Source organism: Lissotriton helveticus, chromosome 3_1, assembly GCF_964261635.1.
Source record: "Lissotriton helveticus chromosome 3_1, aLisHel1.1, whole genome shotgun sequence".
Lineage (NCBI taxonomy): Eukaryota > Metazoa > Chordata > Amphibia > Caudata > Salamandridae > Lissotriton > Lissotriton helveticus.
Window position 1 is genome coordinate 1,979,706,440 of NC_136061.1, and position 23,742 is coordinate 1,979,730,181.

The 23,742-nt window shown below is 44.7% G+C and overlaps 2 protein-coding genes across 6 annotated transcripts in view; one reads left to right on the top strand and one right to left on the bottom strand.

The window, feature by feature from the left end:
* The window catches only part of ASB7 (ankyrin repeat and SOCS box containing 7), a 313,217-nt gene extending 299,308 nt beyond the window's left edge, over window positions 1-13,909 (bottom strand). For 3 of the 4 annotated variants that reach the window (XM_078683104.1, XM_078683105.1, XM_078683107.1), the window contains exon 1: window positions 13,825-13,909. The gene's annotated coding sequence lies outside the window, so the exon portion shown is untranslated. The remainder of the gene's footprint in view (window positions 1-13,824) is intronic. The other variant, XM_078683106.1, reaches the window with a different exon arrangement.
* A 127-nt stretch (window positions 13,910-14,036) lies between these two features.
* LINS1 (lines homolog 1) overlaps window positions 14,037-23,742 on the top strand; it is a 216,291-nt gene continuing 206,585 nt past the window's right edge. The window contains exon 1 of one of the 2 annotated variants that reach the window (XM_078683108.1): window positions 14,037-14,168. The gene's annotated coding sequence lies outside the window, so the exon portion shown is untranslated. Of the gene's footprint in view, window positions 14,169-14,294; window positions 14,403-23,742 lie in introns of those variants that run through there. The other variant, XM_078683110.1, reaches the window with a different exon arrangement.

Here is a 23,742-nt window from a genome sequence, read left to right on the forward strand (position 1 = left end):
GAGTCCCTTGCTCATTGCACCATCAGGATTCAAGCAAGCCGGGCCGAAGACGCCTGAGATGGCAGAAACCGGTCCCCGGAAGCTTGTTTCCTTCCCAGTACAAGAATTGGCTTGGTAGTTTGGTTTGCCCTGTTCCCATCATGCACTGGGACAGGAACAGACTAATTTGCATATAGCCAAGTTCTGAGCTGGGATGGTGCAGTGAGCTAAAAAACGGTGATGGATCAAGCCCTGATCTTTGGACTGGGTAAGAGTGGTCTGCTTAATTCAGGCACTCTGTTCATCACCACCCCCTTTTCTGAATCATTTTGTCCACCATAAGCGTGGAAGGGTATACTCAGATGTGAGTCCCTTGCTCATTGCACCATCAGGATTCAAGCAAGCCGGGCCGAAGACGCCTGAGATGGCAGAAACCGGTCCCCGGAAGCTTGTTTCCTTCCCAGTACAAGAATTGGCTTGGTAGTTTGGTTTGCCCTGTTCCCATCATGCACTGGGACAGGAACAGACTAATTTGCATATAGCCAAGTTCTGAGCTGGGATGGTGCAGTGAGCTAAAAAACGGTGATGGATCAAGCCCTGATCTTTGGACTGGGTAAGAGTGGTCTGCTTAATTCAGGCACTCTGTTCATCACCACCCCCTTTTCTGAATCATTTTGTCCACCATAAGCGTGGAAGGGTATACTCAGATGTGAGTCCCTTGCTCATTGCACCATCAGGATTCAAGCAAGCCGGGCCGAAGACGCCTGAGATGGCAGAAACCGGTCCCCGGAAGCTTGTTTCCTTCCCAGTACAAGAATTGGCTTGGTAGTTTGGTTTGCCCTGTTCCCATCATGCACTGGGACAGGAACAGACTAATTTGCATATAGCCAAGTTCTGAGCTGGGATGGTGCAGTGAGCTAAAAAACGGTGATGGATCAAGCCCTGATCTTTGGACTGGGTAAGAGTGGTCTGCTTAATTCAGGCACTCTGTTCATCACCACCCCCTTTTCTGAATCATTTTGTCCACCATAAGCGTGGAAGGGTATACTCAGATGTGAGTCCCTTGCTCATTGCACCATCAGGATTCAAGCAAGCCGGGCCGAAGACGCCTGAGATGGCAGAAACCGGTCCCCGGAAGCTTGTTTCCTTCCCAGTACAAGAATTGGCTTGGTAGTTTGGTTTGCCCTGTTCCCATCATGCACTGGGACAGGAACAGACTAATTTGCATATAGCCAAGTTCTGAGCTGGGATGGTGCAGTGAGCTAAAAAACGGTGATGGATCAAGCCCTGATCTTTGGACTGGGTAAGAGTGGTCTGCTTAATTCAGGCACTCTGTTCATCACCACCCCCTTTTCTGAATCATTTTGTCCACCATAAGCGTGGAAGGGTATACTCAGATGTGAGTCCCTTGCTCATTGCACCATCAGGATTCAAGCAAGCCGGGCCGAAGACGCCTGAGATGGCAGAAACCGGTCCCCGGAAGCTTGTTTCCTTCCCAGTACAAGAATTGGCTTGGTAGTTTGGTTTGCCCTGTTCCCATCATGCACTGGGACAGGAACAGACTAATTTGCATATAGCCAAGTTCTGAGCTGGGATGGTGCAGTGAGCTAAAAAACGGTGATGGATCAAGCCCTGATCTTTGGACTGGGTAAGAGTGGTCTGCTTAATTCAGGCACTCTGTTCATCACCACCCCCTTTTCTGAATCATTTTGTCCACCATAAGCGTGGAAGGGTATACTCAGATGTGAGTCCCTTGCTCATTGCACCATCAGGATTCAAGCAAGCCGGGCCGAAGACGCCTGAGATGGCAGAAACCGGTCCCCGGAAGCTTGTTTCCTTCCCAGTACAAGAATTGGCTTGGTAGTTTGGTTTGCCCTGTTCCCATCATGCACTGGGACAGGAACAGACTAATTTGCATATAGCCAAGTTCTGAGCTGGGATGGTGCAGTGAGCTAAAAAACGGTGATGGATCAAGCCCTGATCTTTGGACTGGGTAAGAGTGGTCTGCTTAATTCAGGCACTCTGTTCATCACCACCCCCTTTTCTGAATCATTTTGTCCACCATAAGCGTGGAAGGGTATACTCAGATGTGAGTCCCTTGCTCATTGCACCATCAGGATTCAAGCAAGCCGGGCCGAAGACGCCTGAGATGGCAGAAACCGGTCCCCGGAAGCTTGTTTCCTTCCCAGTACAAGAATTGGCTTGGTAGTTTGGTTTGCCCTGTTCCCATCATGCACTGGGACAGGAACAGACTAATTTGCATATAGCCAAGTTCTGAGCTGGGATGGTGCAGTGAGCTAAAAAACGGTGATGGATCAAGCCCTGATCTTTGGACTGGGTAAGAGTGGTCTGCTTAATTCAGGCACTCTGTTCATCACCACCCCCTTTTCTGAATCATTTTGTCCACCATAAGCGTGGAAGGGTATACTCAGATGTGAGTCCCTTGCTCATTGCACCATCAGGATTCAAGCAAGCCGGGCCGAAGACGCCTGAGATGGCAGAAACCGGTCCCCGGAAGCTTGTTTCCTTCCCAGTACAAGAATTGGCTTGGTAGTTTGGTTTGCCCTGTTCCCATCATGCACTGGGACAGGAACAGACTAATTTGCATATAGCCAAGTTCTGAGCTGGGATGGTGCAGTGAGCTAAAAAACGGTGATGGATCAAGCCCTGATCTTTGGACTGGGTAAGAGTGGTCTGCTTAATTCAGGCACTCTGTTCATCACCACCCCCTTTTCTGAATCATTTTGTCCACCATAAGCGTGGAAGGGTATACTCAGATTTGAGTCCCTTGCTCATTGCACCATCAGGATTCAAGCAAGCCGGGCCGAAGACGCCTGAGATGGCAGAAACCGGTCCCCGGAAGCTTGTTTCCTTCCCAGTACAAGAATTGGCTTGGTAGTTTGGTTTGCCCTGTTCCCATCATGCACTGGGACAGGAACAGACTAATTTGCATATAGCCAAGTTCTGAGCTGGGATGGTGCAGTGAGCTAAAAAACGGTGATGGATCAAGCCCTGATCTTTGGACTGGGTAAGAGTGGTCTGCTTAATTCAGGCACTCTGTTCATCACCACCCCCTTTTCTGAATCATTTTGTCCACCATAAGCGTGGAAGGGTATACTCAGATGTGAGTCCCTTGCTCATTGCACCATCAGGATTCAAGCAAGCCGGGCCGAAGACGCCTGAGATGGCAGAAACCGGTCCCCGGAAGCTTGTTTCCTTCCCAGTACAAGAATTGGCTTGGTAGTTTGGTTTGCCCTGTTCCCATCATGCACTGGGACAGGAACAGACTAATTTGCATATAGCCAAGTTCTGAGCTGGGATGGTGCAGTGAGCTAAAAAACGGTGATGGATCAAGCCCTGATCTTTGGACTGGGTAAGAGTGGTCTGCTTAATTCAGGCACTCTGTTCATCACCACCCCCTTTTCTGAATCATTTTGTCCACCATAAGCGTGGAAGGGTATACTCAGATGTGAGTCCCTTGCTCATTGCACCATCAGGATTCAAGCAAGCCGGGCCGAAGACGCCTGAGATGGCAGAAACCGGTCCCCGGAAGCTTGTTTCCTTCCCAGTACAAGAATTGGCTTGGTAGTTTGGTTTGCCCTGTTCCCATCATGCACTGGGACAGGAACAGACTAATTTGCATATAGCCAAGTTCTGAGCTGGGATGGTGCAGTGAGCTAAAAAACGGTGATGGATCAAGCCCTGATCTTTGGACTGGGTAAGAGTGGTCTGCTTAATTCAGGCACTCTGTTCATCACCACCCCCTTTTCTGAATCATTTTGTCCACCATAAGCGTGGAAGGGTATACTCAGATGTGAGTCCCTTGCTCATTGCACCATCAGGATTCAAGCAAGCCGGGCCGAAGACGCCTGAGATGGCAGAAACCGGTCCCCGGAAGCTTGTTTCCTTCCCAGTACAAGAATTGGCTTGGTAGTTTGGTTTGCCCTGTTCCCATCATGCACTGGGACAGGAACAGACTAATTTGCATATAGCCAAGTTCTGAGCTGGGATGGTGCAGTGAGCTAAAAAACGGTGATGGATCAAGCCCTGATCTTTGGACTGGGTAAGAGTGGTCTGCTTAATTCAGGCACTCTGTTCATCACCACCCCCTTTTCTGAATCATTTTGTCCACCATAAGCGTGGAAGGGTATACTCAGATGTGAGTCCCTTGCTCATTGCACCATCAGGATTCAAGCAAGCCGGGCCGAAGACGCCTGAGATGGCAGAAACCGGTCCCCGGAAGCTTGTTTCCTTCCCAGTACAAGAATTGGCTTGGTAGTTTGGTTTGCCCTGTTCCCATCATGCACTGGGACAGGAACAGACTAATTTGCATATAGCCAAGTTCTGAGCTGGGATGGTGCAGTGAGCTAAAAAACGGTGATGGATCAAGCCCTGATCTTTGGACTGGGTAAGAGTGGTCTGCTTAATTCAGGCACTCTGTTCATCACCACCCCCTTTTCTGAATCATTTTGTCCACCATAAGCGTGGAAGGGTATACTCAGATGTGAGTCCCTTGCTCATTGCACCATCAGGATTCAAGCAAGCCGGGCCGAAGACGCCTGAGATGGCAGAAACCGGTCCCCGGAAGCTTGTTTCCTTCCCAGTACAAGAATTGGCTTGGTAGTTTGGTTTGCCCTGTTCCCATCATGCACTGGGACAGGAACAGACTAATTTGCATATAGCCAAGTTCTGAGCTGGGATGGTGCAGTGAGCTAAAAAACGGTGATGGATCAAGCCCTGATCTTTGGACTGGGTAAGAGTGGTCTGCTTAATTCAGGCACTCTGTTCATCACCACCCCCTTTTCTGAATCATTTTGTCCACCATAAGCGTGGAAGGGTATACTCAGATGTGAGTCCCTTGCTCATTGCACCATCAGGATTCAAGCAAGCCGGGCCGAAGACGCCTGAGATGGCAGAAACCGGTCCCCGGAAGCTTGTTTCCTTCCCAGTACAAGAATTGGCTTGGTAGTTTGGTTTGCCCTGTTCCCATCATGCACTGGGACAGGAACAGACTAATTTGCATATAGCCAAGTTCTGAGCTGGGATGGTGCAGTGAGCTAAAAAACGGTGATGGATCAAGCCCTGATCTTTGGACTGGGTAAGAGTGGTCTGCTTAATTCAGGCACTCTGTTCATCACCACCCCCTTTTCTGAATCATTTTGTCCACCATAAGCGTGGAAGGGTATACTCAGATGTGAGTCCCTTGCTCATTGCACCATCAGGATTCAAGCAAGCCGGGCCGAAGACGCCTGAGATGGCAGAAACCGGTCCCCGGAAGCTTGTTTCCTTCCCAGTACAAGAATTGGCTTGGTAGTTTGGTTTGCCCTGTTCCCATCATGCACTGGGACAGGAACAGACTAATTTGCATATAGCCAAGTTCTGAGCTGGGATGGTGCAGTGAGCTAAAAAACGGTGATGGATCAAGCCCTGATCTTTGGACTGGGTAAGAGTGGTCTGCTTAATTCAGGCACTCTGTTCATCACCACCCCCTTTTCTGAATCATTTTGTCCACCATAAGCGTGGAAGGGTATACTCAGATGTGAGTCCCTTGCTCATTGCACCATCAGGATTCAAGCAAGCCGGGCCGAAGACGCCTGAGATGGCAGAAACCGGTCCCCGGAAGCTTGTTTCCTTCCCAGTACAAGAATTGGCTTGGTAGTTTGGTTTGCCCTGTTCCCATCATGCACTGGGACAGGAACAGACTAATTTGCATATAGCCAAGTTCTGAGCTGGGATGGTGCAGTGAGCTAAAAAACGGTGATGGATCAAGCCCTGATCTTTGGACTGGGTAAGAGTGGTCTGCTTAATTCAGGCACTCTGTTCATCACCACCCCCTTTTCTGAATCATTTTGTCCACCATAAGCGTGGAAGGGTATACTCAGATGTGAGTCCCTTGCTCATTGCACCATCAGGATTCAAGCAAGCCGGGCCGAAGACGCCTGAGATGGCAGAAACCGGTCCCCGGAAGCTTGTTTCCTTCCCAGTACAAGAATTGGCTTGGTAGTTTGGTTTGCCCTGTTCCCATCATGCACTGGGACAGGAACAGACTAATTTGCATATAGCCAAGTTCTGAGCTGGGATGGTGCAGTGAGCTAAAAAACGGTGATGGATCAAGCCCTGATCTTTGGACTGGGTAAGAGTGGTCTGCTTAATTCAGGCACTCTGTTCATCACCACCCCCTTTTCTGAATCATTTTGTCCACCATAAGCGTGGAAGGGTATACTCAGATGTGAGTCCCTTGCTCATTGCACCATCAGGATTCAAGCAAGCCGGGCCGAAGACGCCTGAGATGGCAGAAACCGGTCCCCGGAAGCTTGTTTCCTTCCCAGTACAAGAATTGGCTTGGTAGTTTGGTTTGCCCTGTTCCCATCATGCACTGGGACAGGAACAGACTAATTTGCATATAGCCAAGTTCTGAGCTGGGATGGTGCAGTGAGCTAAAAAACGGTGATGGATCAAGCCCTGATCTTTGGACTGGGTAAGAGTGGTCTGCTTAATTCAGGCACTCTGTTCATCACCACCCCCTTTTCTGAATCATTTTGTCCACCATAAGCGTGGAAGGGTATACTCAGATGTGAGTCCCTTGCTCATTGCACCATCAGGATTCAAGCAAGCCGGGCCGAAGACGCCTGAGATGGCAGAAACCGGTCCCCGGAAGCTTGTTTCCTTCCCAGTACAAGAATTGGCTTGGTAGTTTGGTTTGCCCTGTTCCCATCATGCACTGGGACAGGAACAGACTAATTTGCATATAGCCAAGTTCTGAGCTGGGATGGTGCAGTGAGCTAAAAAACGGTGATGGATCAAGCCCTGATCTTTGGACTGGGTAAGAGTGGTCTGCTTAATTCAGGCACTCTGTTCATCACCACCCCCTTTTCTGAATCATTTTGTCCACCATAAGCGTGGAAGGGTATACTCAGATGTGAGTCCCTTGCTCATTGCACCATCAGGATTCAAGCAAGCCGGGCCGAAGACGCCTGAGATGGCAGAAACCGGTCCCCGGAAGCTTGTTTCCTTCCCAGTACAAGAATTGGCTTGGTAGTTTGGTTTGCCCTGTTCCCATCATGCACTGGGACAGGAACAGACTAATTTGCATATAGCCAAGTTCTGAGCTGGGATGGTGCAGTGAGCTAAAAAACGGTGATGGATCAAGCCCTGATCTTTGGACTGGGTAAGAGTGGTCTGCTTAATTCAGGCACTCTGTTCATCACCACCCCCTTTTCTGAATCATTTTGTCCACCATAAGCGTGGAAGGGTATACTCAGATGTGAGTCCCTTGCTCATTGCACCATCAGGATTCAAGCAAGCCGGGCCGAAGACGCCTGAGATGGCAGAAACCGGTCCCCGGAAGCTTGTTTCCTTCCCAGTACAAGAATTGGCTTGGTAGTTTGGTTTGCCCTGTTCCCATCATGCACTGGGACAGGAACAGACTAATTTGCATATAGCCAAGTTCTGAGCTGGGATGGTGCAGTGAGCTAAAAAACGGTGATGGATCAAGCCCTGATCTTTGGACTGGGTAAGAGTGGTCTGCTTAATTCAGGCACTCTGTTCATCACCACCCCCTTTTCTGAATCATTTTGTCCACCATAAGCGTGGAAGGGTATACTCAGATGTGAGTCCCTTGCTCATTGCACCATCAGGATTCAAGCAAGCCGGGCCGAAGACGCCTGAGATGGCAGAAACCGGTCCCCGGAAGCTTGTTTCCTTCCCAGTACAAGAATTGGCTTGGTAGTTTGGTTTGCCCTGTTCCCATCATGCACTGGGACAGGAACAGACTAATTTGCATATAGCCAAGTTCTGAGCTGGGATGGTGCAGTGAGCTAAAAAACGGTGATGGATCAAGCCCTGATCTTTGGACTGGGTAAGAGTGGTCTGCTTAATTCAGGCACTCTGTTCATCACCACCCCCTTTTCTGAATCATTTTGTCCACCATAAGCGTGGAAGGGTATACTCAGATGTGAGTCCCTTGCTCATTGCACCATCAGGATTCAAGCAAGCCGGGCCGAAGACGCCTGAGATGGCAGAAACCGGTCCCCGGAAGCTTGTTTCCTTCCCAGTACAAGAATTGGCTTGGTAGTTTGGTTTGCCCTGTTCCCATCATGCACTGGGACAGGAACAGACTAATTTGCATATAGCCAAGTTCTGAGCTGGGATGGTGCAGTGAGCTAAAAAACGGTGATGGATCAAGCCCTGATCTTTGGACTGGGTAAGAGTGGTCTGCTTAATTCAGGCACTCTGTTCATCACCACCCCCTTTTCTGAATCATTTTGTCCACCATAAGCGTGGAAGGGTATACTCAGATGTGAGTCCCTTGCTCATTGCACCATCAGGATTCAAGCAAGCCGGGCCGAAGACGCCTGAGATGGCAGAAACCGGTCCCCGGAAGCTTGTTTCCTTCCCAGTACAAGAATTGGCTTGGTAGTTTGGTTTGCCCTGTTCCCATCATGCACTGGGACAGGAACAGACTAATTTGCATATAGCCAAGTTCTGAGCTGGGATGGTGCAGTGAGCTAAAAAACGGTGATGGATCAAGCCCTGATCTTTGGACTGGGTAAGAGTGGTCTGCTTAATTCAGGCACTCTGTTCATCACCACCCCCTTTTCTGAATCATTTTGTCCACCACAAGCGTGGAAGGGTATACTCAGATGTGAGTCCCTTGCTCATTGCACCATCAGGATTCAAGCAAGCCGGGCCGAAGACGCCTGAGATGGCAGAAACCGGTCCCCGGAAGCTTGTTTCCTTCCCAGTACAAGAATTGGCTTGGTAGTTTGGTTTGCCCTGTTCCCATCATGCACTGGGACAGGAACAGACTAATTTGCATATAGCCAAGTTCTGAGCTGGGATGGTGCAGTGAGCTAAAAAACGGTGATGGATCAAGCCCTGATCTTTGGACTGGGTAAGAGTGGTCTGCTTAATTCAGGCACTCTGTTCATCACCACCCCCTTTTCTGAATCATTTTGTCCACCATAAGCGTGGAAGGGTATACTCAGATGTGAGTCCCTTGCTCATTGCACCATCAGGATTCAAGCAAGCCGGGCCGAAGACGCCTGAGATGGCAGAAACCGGTCCCCGGAAGCTTGTTTCCTTCCCAGTACAAGAATTGGCTTGGTAGTTTGGTTTGCCCTGTTCCCATCATGCACTGGGACAGGAACAGACTAATTTGCATATAGCCAAGTTCTGAGCTGGGATGGTGCAGTGAGCTAAAAAACGGTGATGGATCAAGCCCTGATCTTTGGACTGGGTAAGAGTGGTCTGCTTAATTCAGGCACTCTGTTCATCACCACCCCCTTTTCTGAATCATTTTGTCCACCATAAGCGTGGAAGGGTATACTCAGATGTGAGTCCCTTGCTCATTGCACCATCAGGATTCAAGCAAGCCGGGCCGAAGACGCCTGAGATGGCAGAAACCGGTCCCCGGAAGCTTGTTTCCTTCCCAGTACAAGAATTGGCTTGGTAGTTTGGTTTGCCCTGTTCCCATCATGCACTGGGACAGGAACAGACTAATTTGCATATAGCCAAGTTCTGAGCTGGGATGGTGCAGTGAGCTAAAAAACGGTGATGGATCAAGCCCTGATCTTTGGACTGGGTAAGAGTGGTCTGCTTAATTCAGGCACTCTGTTCATCACCACCCCCTTTTCTGAATCATTTTGTCCACCATAAGCGTGGAAGGGTATACTCAGATGTGAGTCCCTTGCTCATTGCACCATCAGGATTCAAGCAAGCCGGGCCGAAGACGCCTGAGATGGCAGAAACCGGTCCCCGGAAGCTTGTTTTCTTCCCAGTACAAGAATTGGCTTGGTAGTTTGGTTTGCCCTGTTCCCATCATGCACTGGGACAGGAACAGACTAATTTGCATATAGCCAAGTTCTGAGCTGGGTTGGTGCAGTGAGCTAAAAAACGGTGATGGATCAAGCCCTGATCTTTGGACTGGGTAAGAGTGGTCTGCTTAATTCAGGCACTCTGTTCATCACCACCCCCTTTTCTGAATCATTTTGTCCACCATAAGCGTGGAAGGGTATACTCAGATGTGAGTCCCTTGCTCATTGCACCATCAGGATTCAAGCAAGCCGGGCCGAAGACGCCTGAGATGGCAGAAACCGGTCCCCGGAAGCTTGTTTCCTTCCCAGTACAAGAATTGGCTTGGTAGTTTGGTTTGCCCTGTTCCCATCATGCACTGGGACAGGAACAGACTAATTTGCATATAGCCAAGTTCTGAGCTGGGATGGTGCAGTGAGCTAAAAAACGGTGATGGATCAAGCCCTGATCTTTGGACTGGGTAAGAGTGGTCTGCTTAATTCAGGCACTCTGTTCATCACCACCCCCTTTTCTGAATCATTTTGTCCACCATAAGCGTGGAAGGGTATACTCAGATGTGAGTCCCTTGCTCATTGCACCATCAGGATTCAAGCAAGCCGGGCCGAAGACGCCTGAGATGGCAGAAACCGGTCCCCGGAAGCTTGTTTCCTTCCCAGTACAAGAATTGGCTTGGTAGTTTGGTTTGCCCTGTTCCCATCATGCACTGGGACAGGAACAGACTAATTTGCATATAGCCAAGTTCTGAGCTGGGATGGTGCAGTGAGCTAAAAAACGGTGATGGATCAAGCCCTGATCTTTGGACTGGGTAAGAGTGGTCTGCTTAATTCAGGCACTCTGTTCATCACCACCCCCTTTTCTGAATCATTTTGTCCACCATAAGCGTGGAAGGGTATACTCAGATGTGAGTCCCTTGCTCATTGCACCATCAGGATTCAAGCAAGCCGGGCCGAAGACGCCTGAGATGGCAGAAACCGGTCCCCGGAAGCTTGTTTCCTTCCCAGTACAAGAATTGGCTTGGTAGTTTGGTTTGCCCTGTTCCCATCATGCACTGGGACAGGAACAGACTAATTTGCATATAGCCAAGTTCTGAGCTGGGATGGTGCAGTGAGCTAAAAAACGGTGATGGATCAAGCCCTGATCTTTGGACTGGGTAAGAGTGGTCTGCTTAATTCAGGCACTCTGTTCATCACCACCCCCTTTTCTGAATCAGATATTCCTTGCAACACCGGCGATTTTCAAGCGAGGTGAGCCCAACACTCCTACCTCGTATCCCTACCACACAGGGCGAGCAAGAGTGGGGCATGTGATGGCGACAAAATACAGCGGGTATTATAGAAGGGTGGTTCTCTTCCGGGATTTCCGGGCCATAATTATTGCATATTGATCTTGTCTCCATAGGCCCTAGGCGCTAAAGAGGTTTCACTTCTCTGGGTAGTGATGGGGAGGGCCTCCCCTCGCCGATCAGCCACTAGTCAGGAGAGCATGCTTTCACTCAGTAGGGCCATAGGGGTGGAACGATCTGGGGTGGGAGGGCGGCATGCCTCATCAGGGTGGCAAGAAACTTGCCTGCACTCTCTTAGTAAGGCAGGGACGCTCCCAATGTGAATAATGCATTTATCATAGGATCCAATTTTTTAAAAAACCCAGCTAGAACAACCTAATGCAAGTGTGCATGTCAATTTAAATAAATGTGGTAAAATACTAGTTTCAGCCCCTTTTTTTCTTGCGACAAAAATAAATAAGGATAAATACAGACAGAAAGGTTTGAAAAATAAATACCATAAAACCGGGAGCCCTAGTCATAATCCGCTGTTTCTACAGCAATAGTCGGAGCTTAATGGTGTGCAATCTGAGATGCCCCGAGCTAGGATTTGGGCAGCCATCTTCTGAAGGATACCAGCTGGGGCCAGTAACAGAACGGTGTCTTGTGAGCTACTGACGTGTATACTCTTGAGCGTGGCATGCGAAGTCTGCAGTGCATCTCAAAGTCCCAACCCCTGGACCCTCTACGACAAGTGACTCTTCTTTCCCTATCTCCCTCTCCTGGGTCCAGTTGAGTTCAAATCGGATAGCATAGTGTCATTAAAAAGTCACAGCCTAGGACTGTGACTCCTTGCAGCAGTAACAAAACAAGTATCTGGAGTATCACCAGGGCGAGCTGGCAAGTGGTGGCGGAACAAACACTAAGGACATTGTGGTGTTGCTAGAGTAGCACTTCTTAACCTTTTCACTTTTCAGTACTCGAGTGAATAAATAATGGCAGCCGGGGTCTATAGCTCAAGCATTTTCTATGCTTTGAATCTCAAAACAATAAAGTGCCAAGTACACAGCAAACAAATAAAGAAATCATTAAATATTTTACTTCATTTAAGTCGAAAAAATGTTAATGGTAAGTTGAAGCTTTTCAAAAGATAGTTTTACTTCTAAAAAAGGAAGGGATATGCGACTCTAGCACATCACTGTCCATTTTGCTCCCAATACGCACACCAATGTTTGAATGATTCATACTAGAATCTCTTTCCTGATCTCTGTTGCTCCCATAAATCTAGTTAGGGTTAGCAGCATTCTTTTTAGTTTCCAATTATATATATATTTTCTATTAAAATATTATATTTTGTATTTGGCTTTACTATGCAGAATTTAAAAGGCAACACACAAAATGTATTCTACTTGCGAAAGACATGTCAGGAGGCAACAACAATTCATGGGTGATCAAGAATGTTCAGTGTGAGCATCTTGAGGAGTCCTATTAGGGGGATCTCAACTTGTTTCTGTCAGAGGGCAGTCTTTCAGCTATCTTGGCCCGACCCTCCCGATCCGATAATAAGGGAGAACCCCCCCATCCCCCATGCAACATAACTGTGGGACCCCGGAGCCGGTCACAAGCCTACTGTGGTCTAATAAACTGCCCAGGAGCGGGGAGTGGGTGAAGATGAATTCATATCAACAGACTCCAGAAAATCTAGGTAGCGCTCGGTCTTCGCTGGAGTCTTTTCGTGGAGAGTGATGAGCATCATAGCGGGGTCTAAGGGGCTGAATGTCAAGTTTATGTAAGCAGGGCCCAAGTGCCAAGAACTGTGGTCTCGTTGCAATTGAGCAACATGGTCTGTTTGCTGTTGCTGGCACATGTGAGTGAACGTGATGAGCTCTCTGAAATTGCAAAGCTTTTAAGAAATGTATGCCTGTGAGGTATAACAAAAAATGTAGTCGGGAATTCAAAAGCATGCTGCCCATTTCAGCTTTCTACAGTAAGCAGAGCTCGCTGGACGCAAGCCATCTTGCGCTACACTACCAAAAAACATTTATAAAAAAAATAACGTTTTATTTAAACACAGTGACCATTTCGCTATTTATAACTTTATTTTGAATGATCATCTCCTTACCTTCCATCCTTTGCATACTCTGCCCGCTCCCTACTTTAAGCTATATTCATATGTGCCACCTCTCCACTATTGTTTTTCTGCAGTTTGCCCACAAGCCCTTCTTTGAAAACCTATCGCTGCAACCGAACTATACCTAATCTCCTAGGTCGATCCTTTTGTTGCACTACACATTGCATGAGCTCATATGCCAACGACTGACGTCTACATCCTGTCAATTCAATCTACCACAAAGAAAGGGTATTTGCGTATCCATTCTTCCCACTAGCCATTGATTTAACTTACATCCCTCCTAATTAGTCTATCACAAAAGCGGTGGCTTAAATGCTTTCCTTGATAGCACAGGACTAATTCAAATAACCAATCATAACAAATAGAAACCATTTACCAACAAACCAATAATCAATGCATCTAACACTAACATATGGTTCTGAAGCAGCGTGCCGTAAAGCGATTCAACACCGCGTCAGGATTAGTAAGCGCTACATAAATGTAATTACAACACAATAGCAATCGACCACCAGCAATTGGAGCAAACAGGAAGCAGAGGTGGCCTCCCTGGACATGAAAATTGTATCAGAGCCTTCAAGAGGCAAAAGGAGAGCACCGTTGGACAATGTAGGGATACGGTAATAAACCGTATGCTACTTACACGGACCGTCCGTGAATTTTACTTCGTCCGTCGTCCGTTGCCGATCTTTTAACGGATGTCATTCGTCTATAATTCTAGCACTTCCGGGTCGCATAACAACCAATCCCAGGGTTGAACATATTCTGGGAGGCGCCTGGAGTGGGCGGTACTGCTAACGAGTAAAGTGGCCTCGGATTGGAGCATCGGGGGCACTCCAGCACAGTCTAGCGGGCAATAGAGAATTCCGAAGTGCTGATTGGATGTGAAGTTCACACGTGCTTTTGTGGGGGTCCATCGTTTTTTACTGTCATTGAGTGGCGCTCGGCTTGGAGCTATAGGGGTTTAAAGCCGGAGTTCCAACGGAGGTGAGTCTATTAGAGATTGCCGTTATAACTGTCCCTGGCCGGTAGGCCTGCCGTTTTAGATAGGAAGGGGAGATGGCGTAGCTCGGATTGGGGCCCCATGTTATGAGAGTGAGCGTCCGGTCAGGGTGGTCCCTGTTACGGTCTATTCATGACTGACATTTGTGCAGGCCTTTTGGCATTTAATCTGGAGTTCAGACGAAGCGTTTGAGACATACCTGCTCTGACCTGGACCCGGTAGGGTAAATGCCGGCTTTTGTCCAAGTAAAGAACTGTAGGAATGCCAATACTGCGACCTTGCTCATACTCTTTTTTTTTACGAGAGTCCATATTGAGAATCCAACAACAATGTACCGTATTCTTATTTTTCTGTCTGAAATTATTTTTTTTCTTTTATTTATTTTTTCACATAACAAAATTATACATTTTTACAAATCAATTTTTACACATTGCACCTCACCATAAATCTTACTTGATACAGTCTTCTACTAACATTCAACATTCTTCCATTTTTACACTCTCATACTCTCTTCATACTGTATCTTCATTCACTCGCCAAACAAACATACTTCCTATATCCTTGAATTTTTCTTCAAAACTTTTTGAGACCTTTTTTCAAAAATAAGCCATAGCATTTGATCTTACAACACAAAAGTTCACAAGTTTAAACAATTTAGACTCTGTTTTATATTCTTATGGCTGAAAACACAAACTGGTCTATGCGTTTCGAACTCTTTCCAATTGTAGAGTTCTCATCAGGACCAAGCAGCTGAAAAACAAACAAAAAATGGTCTTGTATTCACTCGAAATGCCCGATTGCGCCTCTCATTGCACTCGATGGCTCATTGTCTGGTGATGCTTACCATCACTTAGTCTAGCTGTTCTGATTGTGCGAAACCCGGTGTTGGGAACTGTATCAAAACGCAAACAAGAGAGACTCCAATTGTGATATCCATCCTTTTGGTACCTATCGCTACACAACTCTATGATTTTAATTCCATCAGCCATCGTTGGCGACAAACATAAACTTACATCAATGTCTCAATATGGCGCTCGTCTTACTCAGACTGGTAGATGTCCTACGGGAGGCGCCTATAATCAACAAAACCAACCGTTCACAATTCTCATCTCTGTGTAGGGGTTATGTGTGAGCACTTATCATTGAAATATTTACTCACTTGAGTGGAAGCTTCTACTCGTCTCATTCTTCTTTAGTTGGGTGCAGGGGCTTTCTTTCTCCTTTGCTCGTATTCTTGTTATAGTCCCAAAGGGGGAGCGGACCTACAACTATATGTTTGGGCCGCATTAGTTATTATCTACACCACGCTGTCGCTGGACTCATGAAATTAATTTGCAAACCGGTTATTAACCTCTTTCGTTTCAGTTGTAAGCTGCAAACGTGCCGGAACGCGTGGATACTTCTGCATTCTCAAGGTTGGTGCGTGTTGCATAGGGGCGCGACCTAACTCGCTTAAAACGTGGTGCACTTTCGGTAGTGAGGCTCTCTGGGAGCTGTAGTATATTCCCCATCCATTGTTACTCTCGGAAATTCGTGGTTAATCATACCTTGTATGTAGTCATAAAGCTTTAAAAGCTATTTCCGCGTTTCACGGTGTTGGTGTACTTTCCTGCAGCGTACAACTTGAACCTTATCACGTTTCCTGCAGTAGAATTCTCTAGGTTATGAATCATGATTGTACTTTAAATATATTCATTTAGCAAATGGCACCTGACATGAGTGGTTAAAAGTAGACTGTGGTTGTAATACATTTTACTTTTCAATAAAACTTTATTGTTACTTCAAGACTGTGGTCACACAGGATCCTTTTTCTTTTTATTCTGACTTGAATAAGTGGCTATAACAATAGCTCGGTCTTCTCTGTTAGGTTGGTGATGGCTCACATTTGATTAACTAATCTGCGGTGTTCGATGGTTTGTAGTGCGGCCAGTTCCACTAACTCTCATTGTAATCAGTTTTCCGTTATTGCGCATGTCCGATTTTGTCAAGATTCTTTCTTTTTAACTGCATGCGCGCAAGCGGTTTTCCCGCTGCACGCTGCGTTTTGCAAAATACCGTGTTACATGACGAGCTCAGCTCGTCATCAGCGCACGGCAAGTTACGCTCATGACGAGCTGAGCTCGTCATCAGCCCCAAAGGGGTTAAATGAAACATTTTCCATGATGTTTGATTGTGTTTAAGCAATGGCGCCATTGGCAACTTCTAAACCTTGGGGGCATAATGGATTTATTGCATTAGACAGTACTTTATGGGTCATTCAAAAAGGCTGCCTATTATGTTTCCGAAATGTTGGCCTTGGTCTCATGTCTAAATTCTTTTAGTCTCAGGCTAATTTCGGACTTCAGCTTAATTTATACATTTCTGACTGTTCATGCAACCCGTCTACTAAGGCTTTTGTCTAAGGCATGCTTCTTGCATTTGTTGACACTAGTTAACCCGTACGTTTTATGACACTTGTCCATTTTGCACCATTAGAGGCCGTCCGCATTTTGAAGACAGGCAGTATCGAGGCTGGGATTGCACACAGCTTGATGCATGCAAATTGAAAATCTTTTCTAAGAGCTTGACGCCTGTGTTGAGCATAATTAGGATGTTGCGAGGCTGCAGAAATAAAACAGACCTTCTAGGTTACTGCTATTTCGCACAAAACGCCCTCACGCCTTCACACTACCGTCCTCACTCTACCACTCTACCTCCCTCACTCTACCGCCTTCACTCTACCACTCTACCGCCCTCACCCTACCACTCTACCGCCCTCACCCTACCACTCTACCGCCCTCACCCTACCACTCTACCGCCCTCACCCTACCACTCTACCGCCCTCACCCTACCACTCTACCGCCCTCACCCTACCACTCTACCGCCCTCACCCTACCACTCTACCGCCCTCACCCACCTGCCCTCACTCTACCGCCCTCACTCTCTCTACCGCCCTCACTCACTCTACCGCCCTCACTCACTCTACCGCCCTCAATCACTCTACCGCCCTCAATCACTCTACCGCCCTCAATCACTCTATCGCCCTCAATCACTCTATCGCCCTCAATCACTCTATCGCCCTCAATCACTCTATCGCCCTCAATCACTCTATCGCCCTCAATCACTCTATCGCCCTCAATCACTCTATCGCCCTCAATCACTCTATCACCCTCAATCACTCTATCACCCTCAATCACTCTATCACCCTCCCTCTATCTATCGCCCTCCCTCTATCTATCGATCGCACTCACTCTATCTATTGCATCACCATAGTATCACTCAGCACCACCACAGCATCACTCAGGGGCACCACAACATCACTATGCGCTACAACAGCATCACTGAACGCCACAGCATCACTTGTCACCAAAACAACATCACTCAGCGCCACCACAGCATCAATCTGTGCAACCATTCAACAACTGGTTCAAATATTTTCTGTCAATGTTTCAAGCTTTATTACAAATGTCATAAAAAGATGCTAAATGTTTTCACTTCTGTTCTTGTTAAAACATTGTGATTTGTCAGATCAATACATGTAAGACAGGGGAAAACAGAACATGTACCTTTACTAATGCTATAGATGTAACATTTGCTAACTTTATAACTATTGGCATTTCTAATAACAAAAGTAATACTTTTATATTTTGAAAAACATAAACAAAAATTAAAAAATATTTACATTTTCCACACCAAAAGCACAAACTTTTCTATTGCGAGACCTATTGCATTTCCAATGCTTGTTATGTAAAAGTTTGTACCTCAGTTATACATAAAGTGGCATTCACTGACATTTGCAGAAAAGCAGGACATTCAAGCAGAGCCAAGAGCTGTCCCCTTAACCCTACACAGGATAGCTTTTCCAGACAGGATGTAACACAGGCGGGCTGCAAAGAATTATGGTACCATGTGGTCAGCATCTCCCCAGGCCTGCCCTACTAATGCTTGTAATGAGGTTGAGATGCGCTGATGTTGGACATGTCCTTTGTGGTCTCATGGCCATTGTCCTTTGGCTGCCCACACCCAGTCAGTTAGGCGAGAGGCATGGCATAGCTCAGGCTATTATTAGTGACTTACCCTGGTAAACATGCTGCATACTGACAACTTTGCCAATAGCCTGCTATGAGGCCTGCAACATTGCTCCTCCCCCTCCTTAGGCTGGTGAACATACCCTATAAAGCAGGGTTTGTTTCACAATATTTGACGTGAGATAACTATATTCTTGGAGAAGCTGCCTTAGCCAAAAAGGGCAGTATTCAAGCATGTTAAAGGAAAAGATAAGTAGGGTCCATTGCTCAGTTTTCCCGTTTTTAATCATGTGGGTGAACCTAGTAAACAAATATTTCTAGCTCACCCGCATATAGGTCTTTGGGTGTTTAATAAAGGGAGTATATACATTTTGACATGAGTGACATAACCTCACCCATACCAGAGAAGCCATAGCTAGGAGACTATACAAGCAATAGATACTAGTACTTTTGAATGCTTCCCCAGTACAATATAGGGAACCCACGAAGAAGCATACCACACAGAGTAGGTGAACATTCACCATCCAATATGAGTACATGCATGTATGCTAATTCTATAATTGGTTTGGCTCTTTCTTGCAGGAGTTTTGTACTCCTGGTATGGTTATATCTGTTTTTGAAAATTATGCAACTTTCCTTAAACACCTTGTAGTAGCGAGGTATGAGAAGAAAGAATGTCCAAAAAGTATCCGATGAAGCAAATAAGGGTATTTGCTATTTTATTCAAATATTTAAGTATCCATGTAAGGGAGCCCACGACAGAGGTTGTTGATGCAGGAACCACCAACAGCAAACGGACGTGGAGGAACAGAATTCATAAGGAAATAGAATACATAGACATTCTAATAGGAATGTACATAGGAAAGAACTATAAAGTTAAAGACACAGTAATATAGAATACTACATACCTCCTCCCCATAATAAAAAAATAATAACAATTAAATAAATAAATATATATATATTAATACAAAACATAATCCTTAAATCTAATAGGAAGTCTGTGAATACGAGTATCAATAGAAACATTAGAATTATTTGCAACATCACAATGAAAATTATCACCATCAGAAAGAGGTATCAATTTGTTCACTTTTACAATCAAATCCAGGACCAAATGTAAAATCTGAATCGTTTCCAGATTCTTCATTAAAACATTTTTTGTTAAATATATCAACATGAGATTTAGAAATCTTCACTACATTGTTTTTGCTCCACCAACCCCTGTTGTCCAGTAACACAGAAGAACTTGTGACATTAATGATGCGAGCAGGTGATGTGAATTTAGACTGACTTTTACAAATTTTAAATGGTTTCTTGACAAGAACCCAATCATTCACTTTAAATTCACAGTTGGAAAATTTACTTTTCCCATCATAGAATCTTTTCTGAATGGCTTGTTTGTTGGCAACAACATTTTTAGTGATTTGCAAATCCGTGACCAAATTCCTTTTTTCATTTAAATTTTTACCAGCAGAAAAAGTAGAAAACCATTTAGGAAGCACTTTGGATTTAGCCTCTCTACCACAAAGAGCTTTAAAAGGTGTAATATTAGTTGTGGAGTGTGGAGTATTAAGGTATGCCCAAATTTTGTTATGTATGAATTCAGCCACATCAACTTTGGATGAAAGAGCAGTTTGGATACCCTCCTTAATAAACCTATTAGCTCTCTCAACGAGGCTATTAGAAGATGGACTATATAATGCAACTTTAAGGTGACGAATCTCATTTGAGTTAAAGAAATTAACCATTTGATTTGAAATAAAATGTTGACCATTGTCAGTGACTACATAATTTGGAGTACCTTCAATTTTGAAAATGTTTTGAAGAAAATTTATAACTGAATCAGAATTAGCATTCTGTACAAAGGAATAATATATCCATTTGGAATGGTAATCAACGGCCACAATACAATACCTTTTATTTGATGGCAGAAGTATGAAAGGACCTGAAAACTCAACAGCGCTCTTATCCCAAGGTTGGTCAGAGAAAGGTACTGAATACAAAGGTTTTTTGTTGACTTTCCAGTGTTAATCCGACACAATGCATGTAGGACAATTGTCAATAAAGGAGTTCACATGTTTATCAATGTTAGGCCACCAATAGATCGATTTGATTTTTTTACAAGTAGCAGAAATGCCCAAATGTCCCTCGTGAGCTATTGTAATAATTTTGTTACTTAACAAAGTAGGGGGAACAAATAGGCCATTCCTGATACATATTCCGTTTTCAAACGAAATTTCTTCACGAGCTTGTGCAAAAGACTTTAACTCACCATTTAGATTTTTATCGTTTGGCCATTTGGCTCTGATAAACACTTCTAATTTTTTTTAAATCTCATCATCTTCCATGGCAGACGCCCAATCATTCTGAGAGATGTTGCTGGAACATGATGCAACAGCATCAACCAAACCAACAACACACTCAGAATTAATATGATCCTCACCTTCACCATTGTTGGGAAGGGGTAACCGGGAGAGACAGTCTGCACGCACATTCTTACCTCCTTGAATATATTTTACTGTTTGGTTAGATTACTTTCAAAATTGCAAGAATATAACCTATCTTGCCGAAGATTTTCCCAAACCGTTGCCAGATAACAAAGACACCTATGGTTTGTGATCAGTATACACTTCGCAAGGTACACCCCAAATATAAGTTTTACATTTTTGAATGGCCCAAACAATCGCCAGTGCTTCTCGCTCAATTGTGCTATAACTACATCCAGCTGTGGATAGAGCACGAGAAGCGAAAGCAATGGTATTTTCCTTATTGCCTAGCCATTGTCCAAAAACAGCTCCCAATCCTTTCTGACTCGCATCTACTGACACAAAAGGTTTTGCCTTAGGAAGAAAAGGTTGTAACGCAGGAGCATTGATAACTAAAAGTTTAACCTTCTCAAAAATCCCCTGAAGATCAAAAGACCAGTCAAATTTACATCCTTTTTTTAGTAAACTTCTCAATGGTTGTATGGTATGGGCATATCCAGGCACAAACCTTGCGTAGTATTCGCAAAGGCCAAGGAAAGACCTCAAAGTATCCTTGTCAGAAGGAGGAGGTGCATTGCGTATGGCTTCAATATTACAAAATTTAGGTTTAATACTATCTTTGGAAATTAAATGGCCTAAATATTCAACTTCGTGAACAAGCAATTTGCACTTGTTAGCTTTTACAGTCATGCCCTTTTCATGTAAGATTGAGAGTACTTTTCTGAGTACTATTAAATGTTCTTCCTCAGTTTCAGTATGTACTAATATATCATCCTGAAATGCCTGCACCTGACTCAAATCACTAAACAGATTGTCCATTACTTTCTGAAACACACTTGCAGCCGAAGCTAGGCCAAAAGGTAATCTTAGATACTTGAACGCTCCGAATGGAGTCACAAAAGCTGTAAGCGGTTGAGAGTCAATGGACAGTTGAATTTGGTGGTATGCCGAGTCGAGATCTATAGTTGAAAAGAATTTTGATTTACCAATGTTAGCTAACATTCCATGTATGTGTGGCAATGGGTGACAATCTACTAATATGTTTTGGTTAAGAGATCTTAAATCCCCATTTTGTTTCTTTCGCAAAACCACCAGAGAAATCCATTCTGAGGCATTAATAGGTGCTATAATGCCATCAGCTTGAAGATTAGAAAGGAGTGTCTTGAGATCTTCTCTAACACTAATGGGAATGGGTCTAACCTTATGTACGATAGGGTTTGCATTATTTTTCAGAATTATAGAATGTTCGAAACCTTTTACATTACCCACTGTACTTTTGAAGACTTCAGAAAAATCTGTTATAAGTTTGTCAACAACAGGAATCTCATTATTTATAGTTAAAGTATTTGAGGGTAGTTCACCAAGAATTATGGGAGGATCCTGTTCTGGACGCAAAATAATTCCCAACAGACCAAGATCTTTCTATCCAACTATATTCCTTTGTTTGATTGCCACATAAATCTTTGTTTTAATTGACCTGCCTAAACAAGTAAGTATGTCCCAGAAATATCCTATTACATCAATATCTTGTTCCCCAAATGGTTTTGGGTTGATGTCAGGAGCAATAAGAGGAAATTTATCAGGCCATAAATCATAAAACGTAACATCTGCAATGATTGTAACAGGTGCTCCTGAATCAGCCAAGGTAGGAATAATCTTATTATCTATACCGATATCAACAAATGGACCTTTGATAGGTTTGTCAGAATGTTCAGGAACATCAATAGCAACAATCATGTTTGCAAACTGTGAAGTACAATCAGGCATTCCCGGTGGATCTACAGAAATTGTACTAATTCTGGGTCTATAATTCATATTACCAGAATTAGGAGTTCTTTTATTACAAACATTGTAGAAATATCCAATTTTCTGACATTTGGTGCATCTTTTCCCAAGTGCCGGGCACATAGGGTTGTTGCCAATGTGATTATTGGAACCACAACGGAAACATATTAATTGAGGTCTAGTAGATTGGTTTTTGAAGATTTTCTGATCAGTGTATTGTTTCTGTGTAACAGCACATACAGAATTATCTTCCGAAATCATATTCATAGTTTGAGATGAATCAGGTTGAGAAGAAACTCCAAACTGCTGGTTCGAGGCCAGAACTTTGGATGTAACAATTGATCTCTCAATGCTTTTTGCTATATCAATCATTTCTGTCAATGTAGGATTCATAGAAGTGAGTAATCGTTCCTGAATGTTTTTAGAATGACAATAAAATATGAATTGGTCTCTAATATAAGTGTCAACATAAGTACCAAAGTCACACTTTTCAGCCAAAACTCTCAGGTTGGCAATATAATCTTCAACCGATTCCTCTGATGACTGTTTGCACATCGCAAAATTAAATCTTTCTAAAATGACACTCGTAGCACCTGGATACTGCTTCCCCATTCGTAATTTTGCTTCAAGATATACATTCCAAACAGCATCTTCTGAGACGGGTGGAGGATAATGAGGAAGGTTTTGAAAAACTCTACGCCCAGCAGTCCCAAGATGATTAATTAATAATGCCAATTTCCTTGCTGATGCATCAATGGCTGTTAAATAGTTTTCAAAATCTTGTATCCATTCAGACCACTTGAGTTCTGGCTTGCCAGCTTTTTGTAAGAACGGTGATGGTTGTATGACACCTTGTAAATTAGCCATGTATGAAGTTCAAAATAAAATTAGAATTGAAACAGTCTAACAAAAAATAAGGATGAAAATACAACTTACAAATAATATCCTTGAAGTGTGCAGTAGATTTCCTGTGAATATCGTATAGAAATGAAAATATTTCAAAATTTCGCACTAAAACTGAATAAGAACTACTTTAAAATCCAGCCGATTCGTGTGCAAATCACCGTAGTGTAAAACAACGAAGTTCGCAAATTCCAAAATGGCGGCTGAGCGTATGATGTCAATACGTCAATCCCAGGATTCTTAGCGTCTTGAGTGACGAAGCTAATATCCCACAAGTCTGTGCGGTGGAGCAGCGTCGCTGATAGAATGAAAGATCCAACAGACACGTAAGCTACAGAATGTATATGTTTAAAACGCCGCTCGCGAACTGCAGCCAG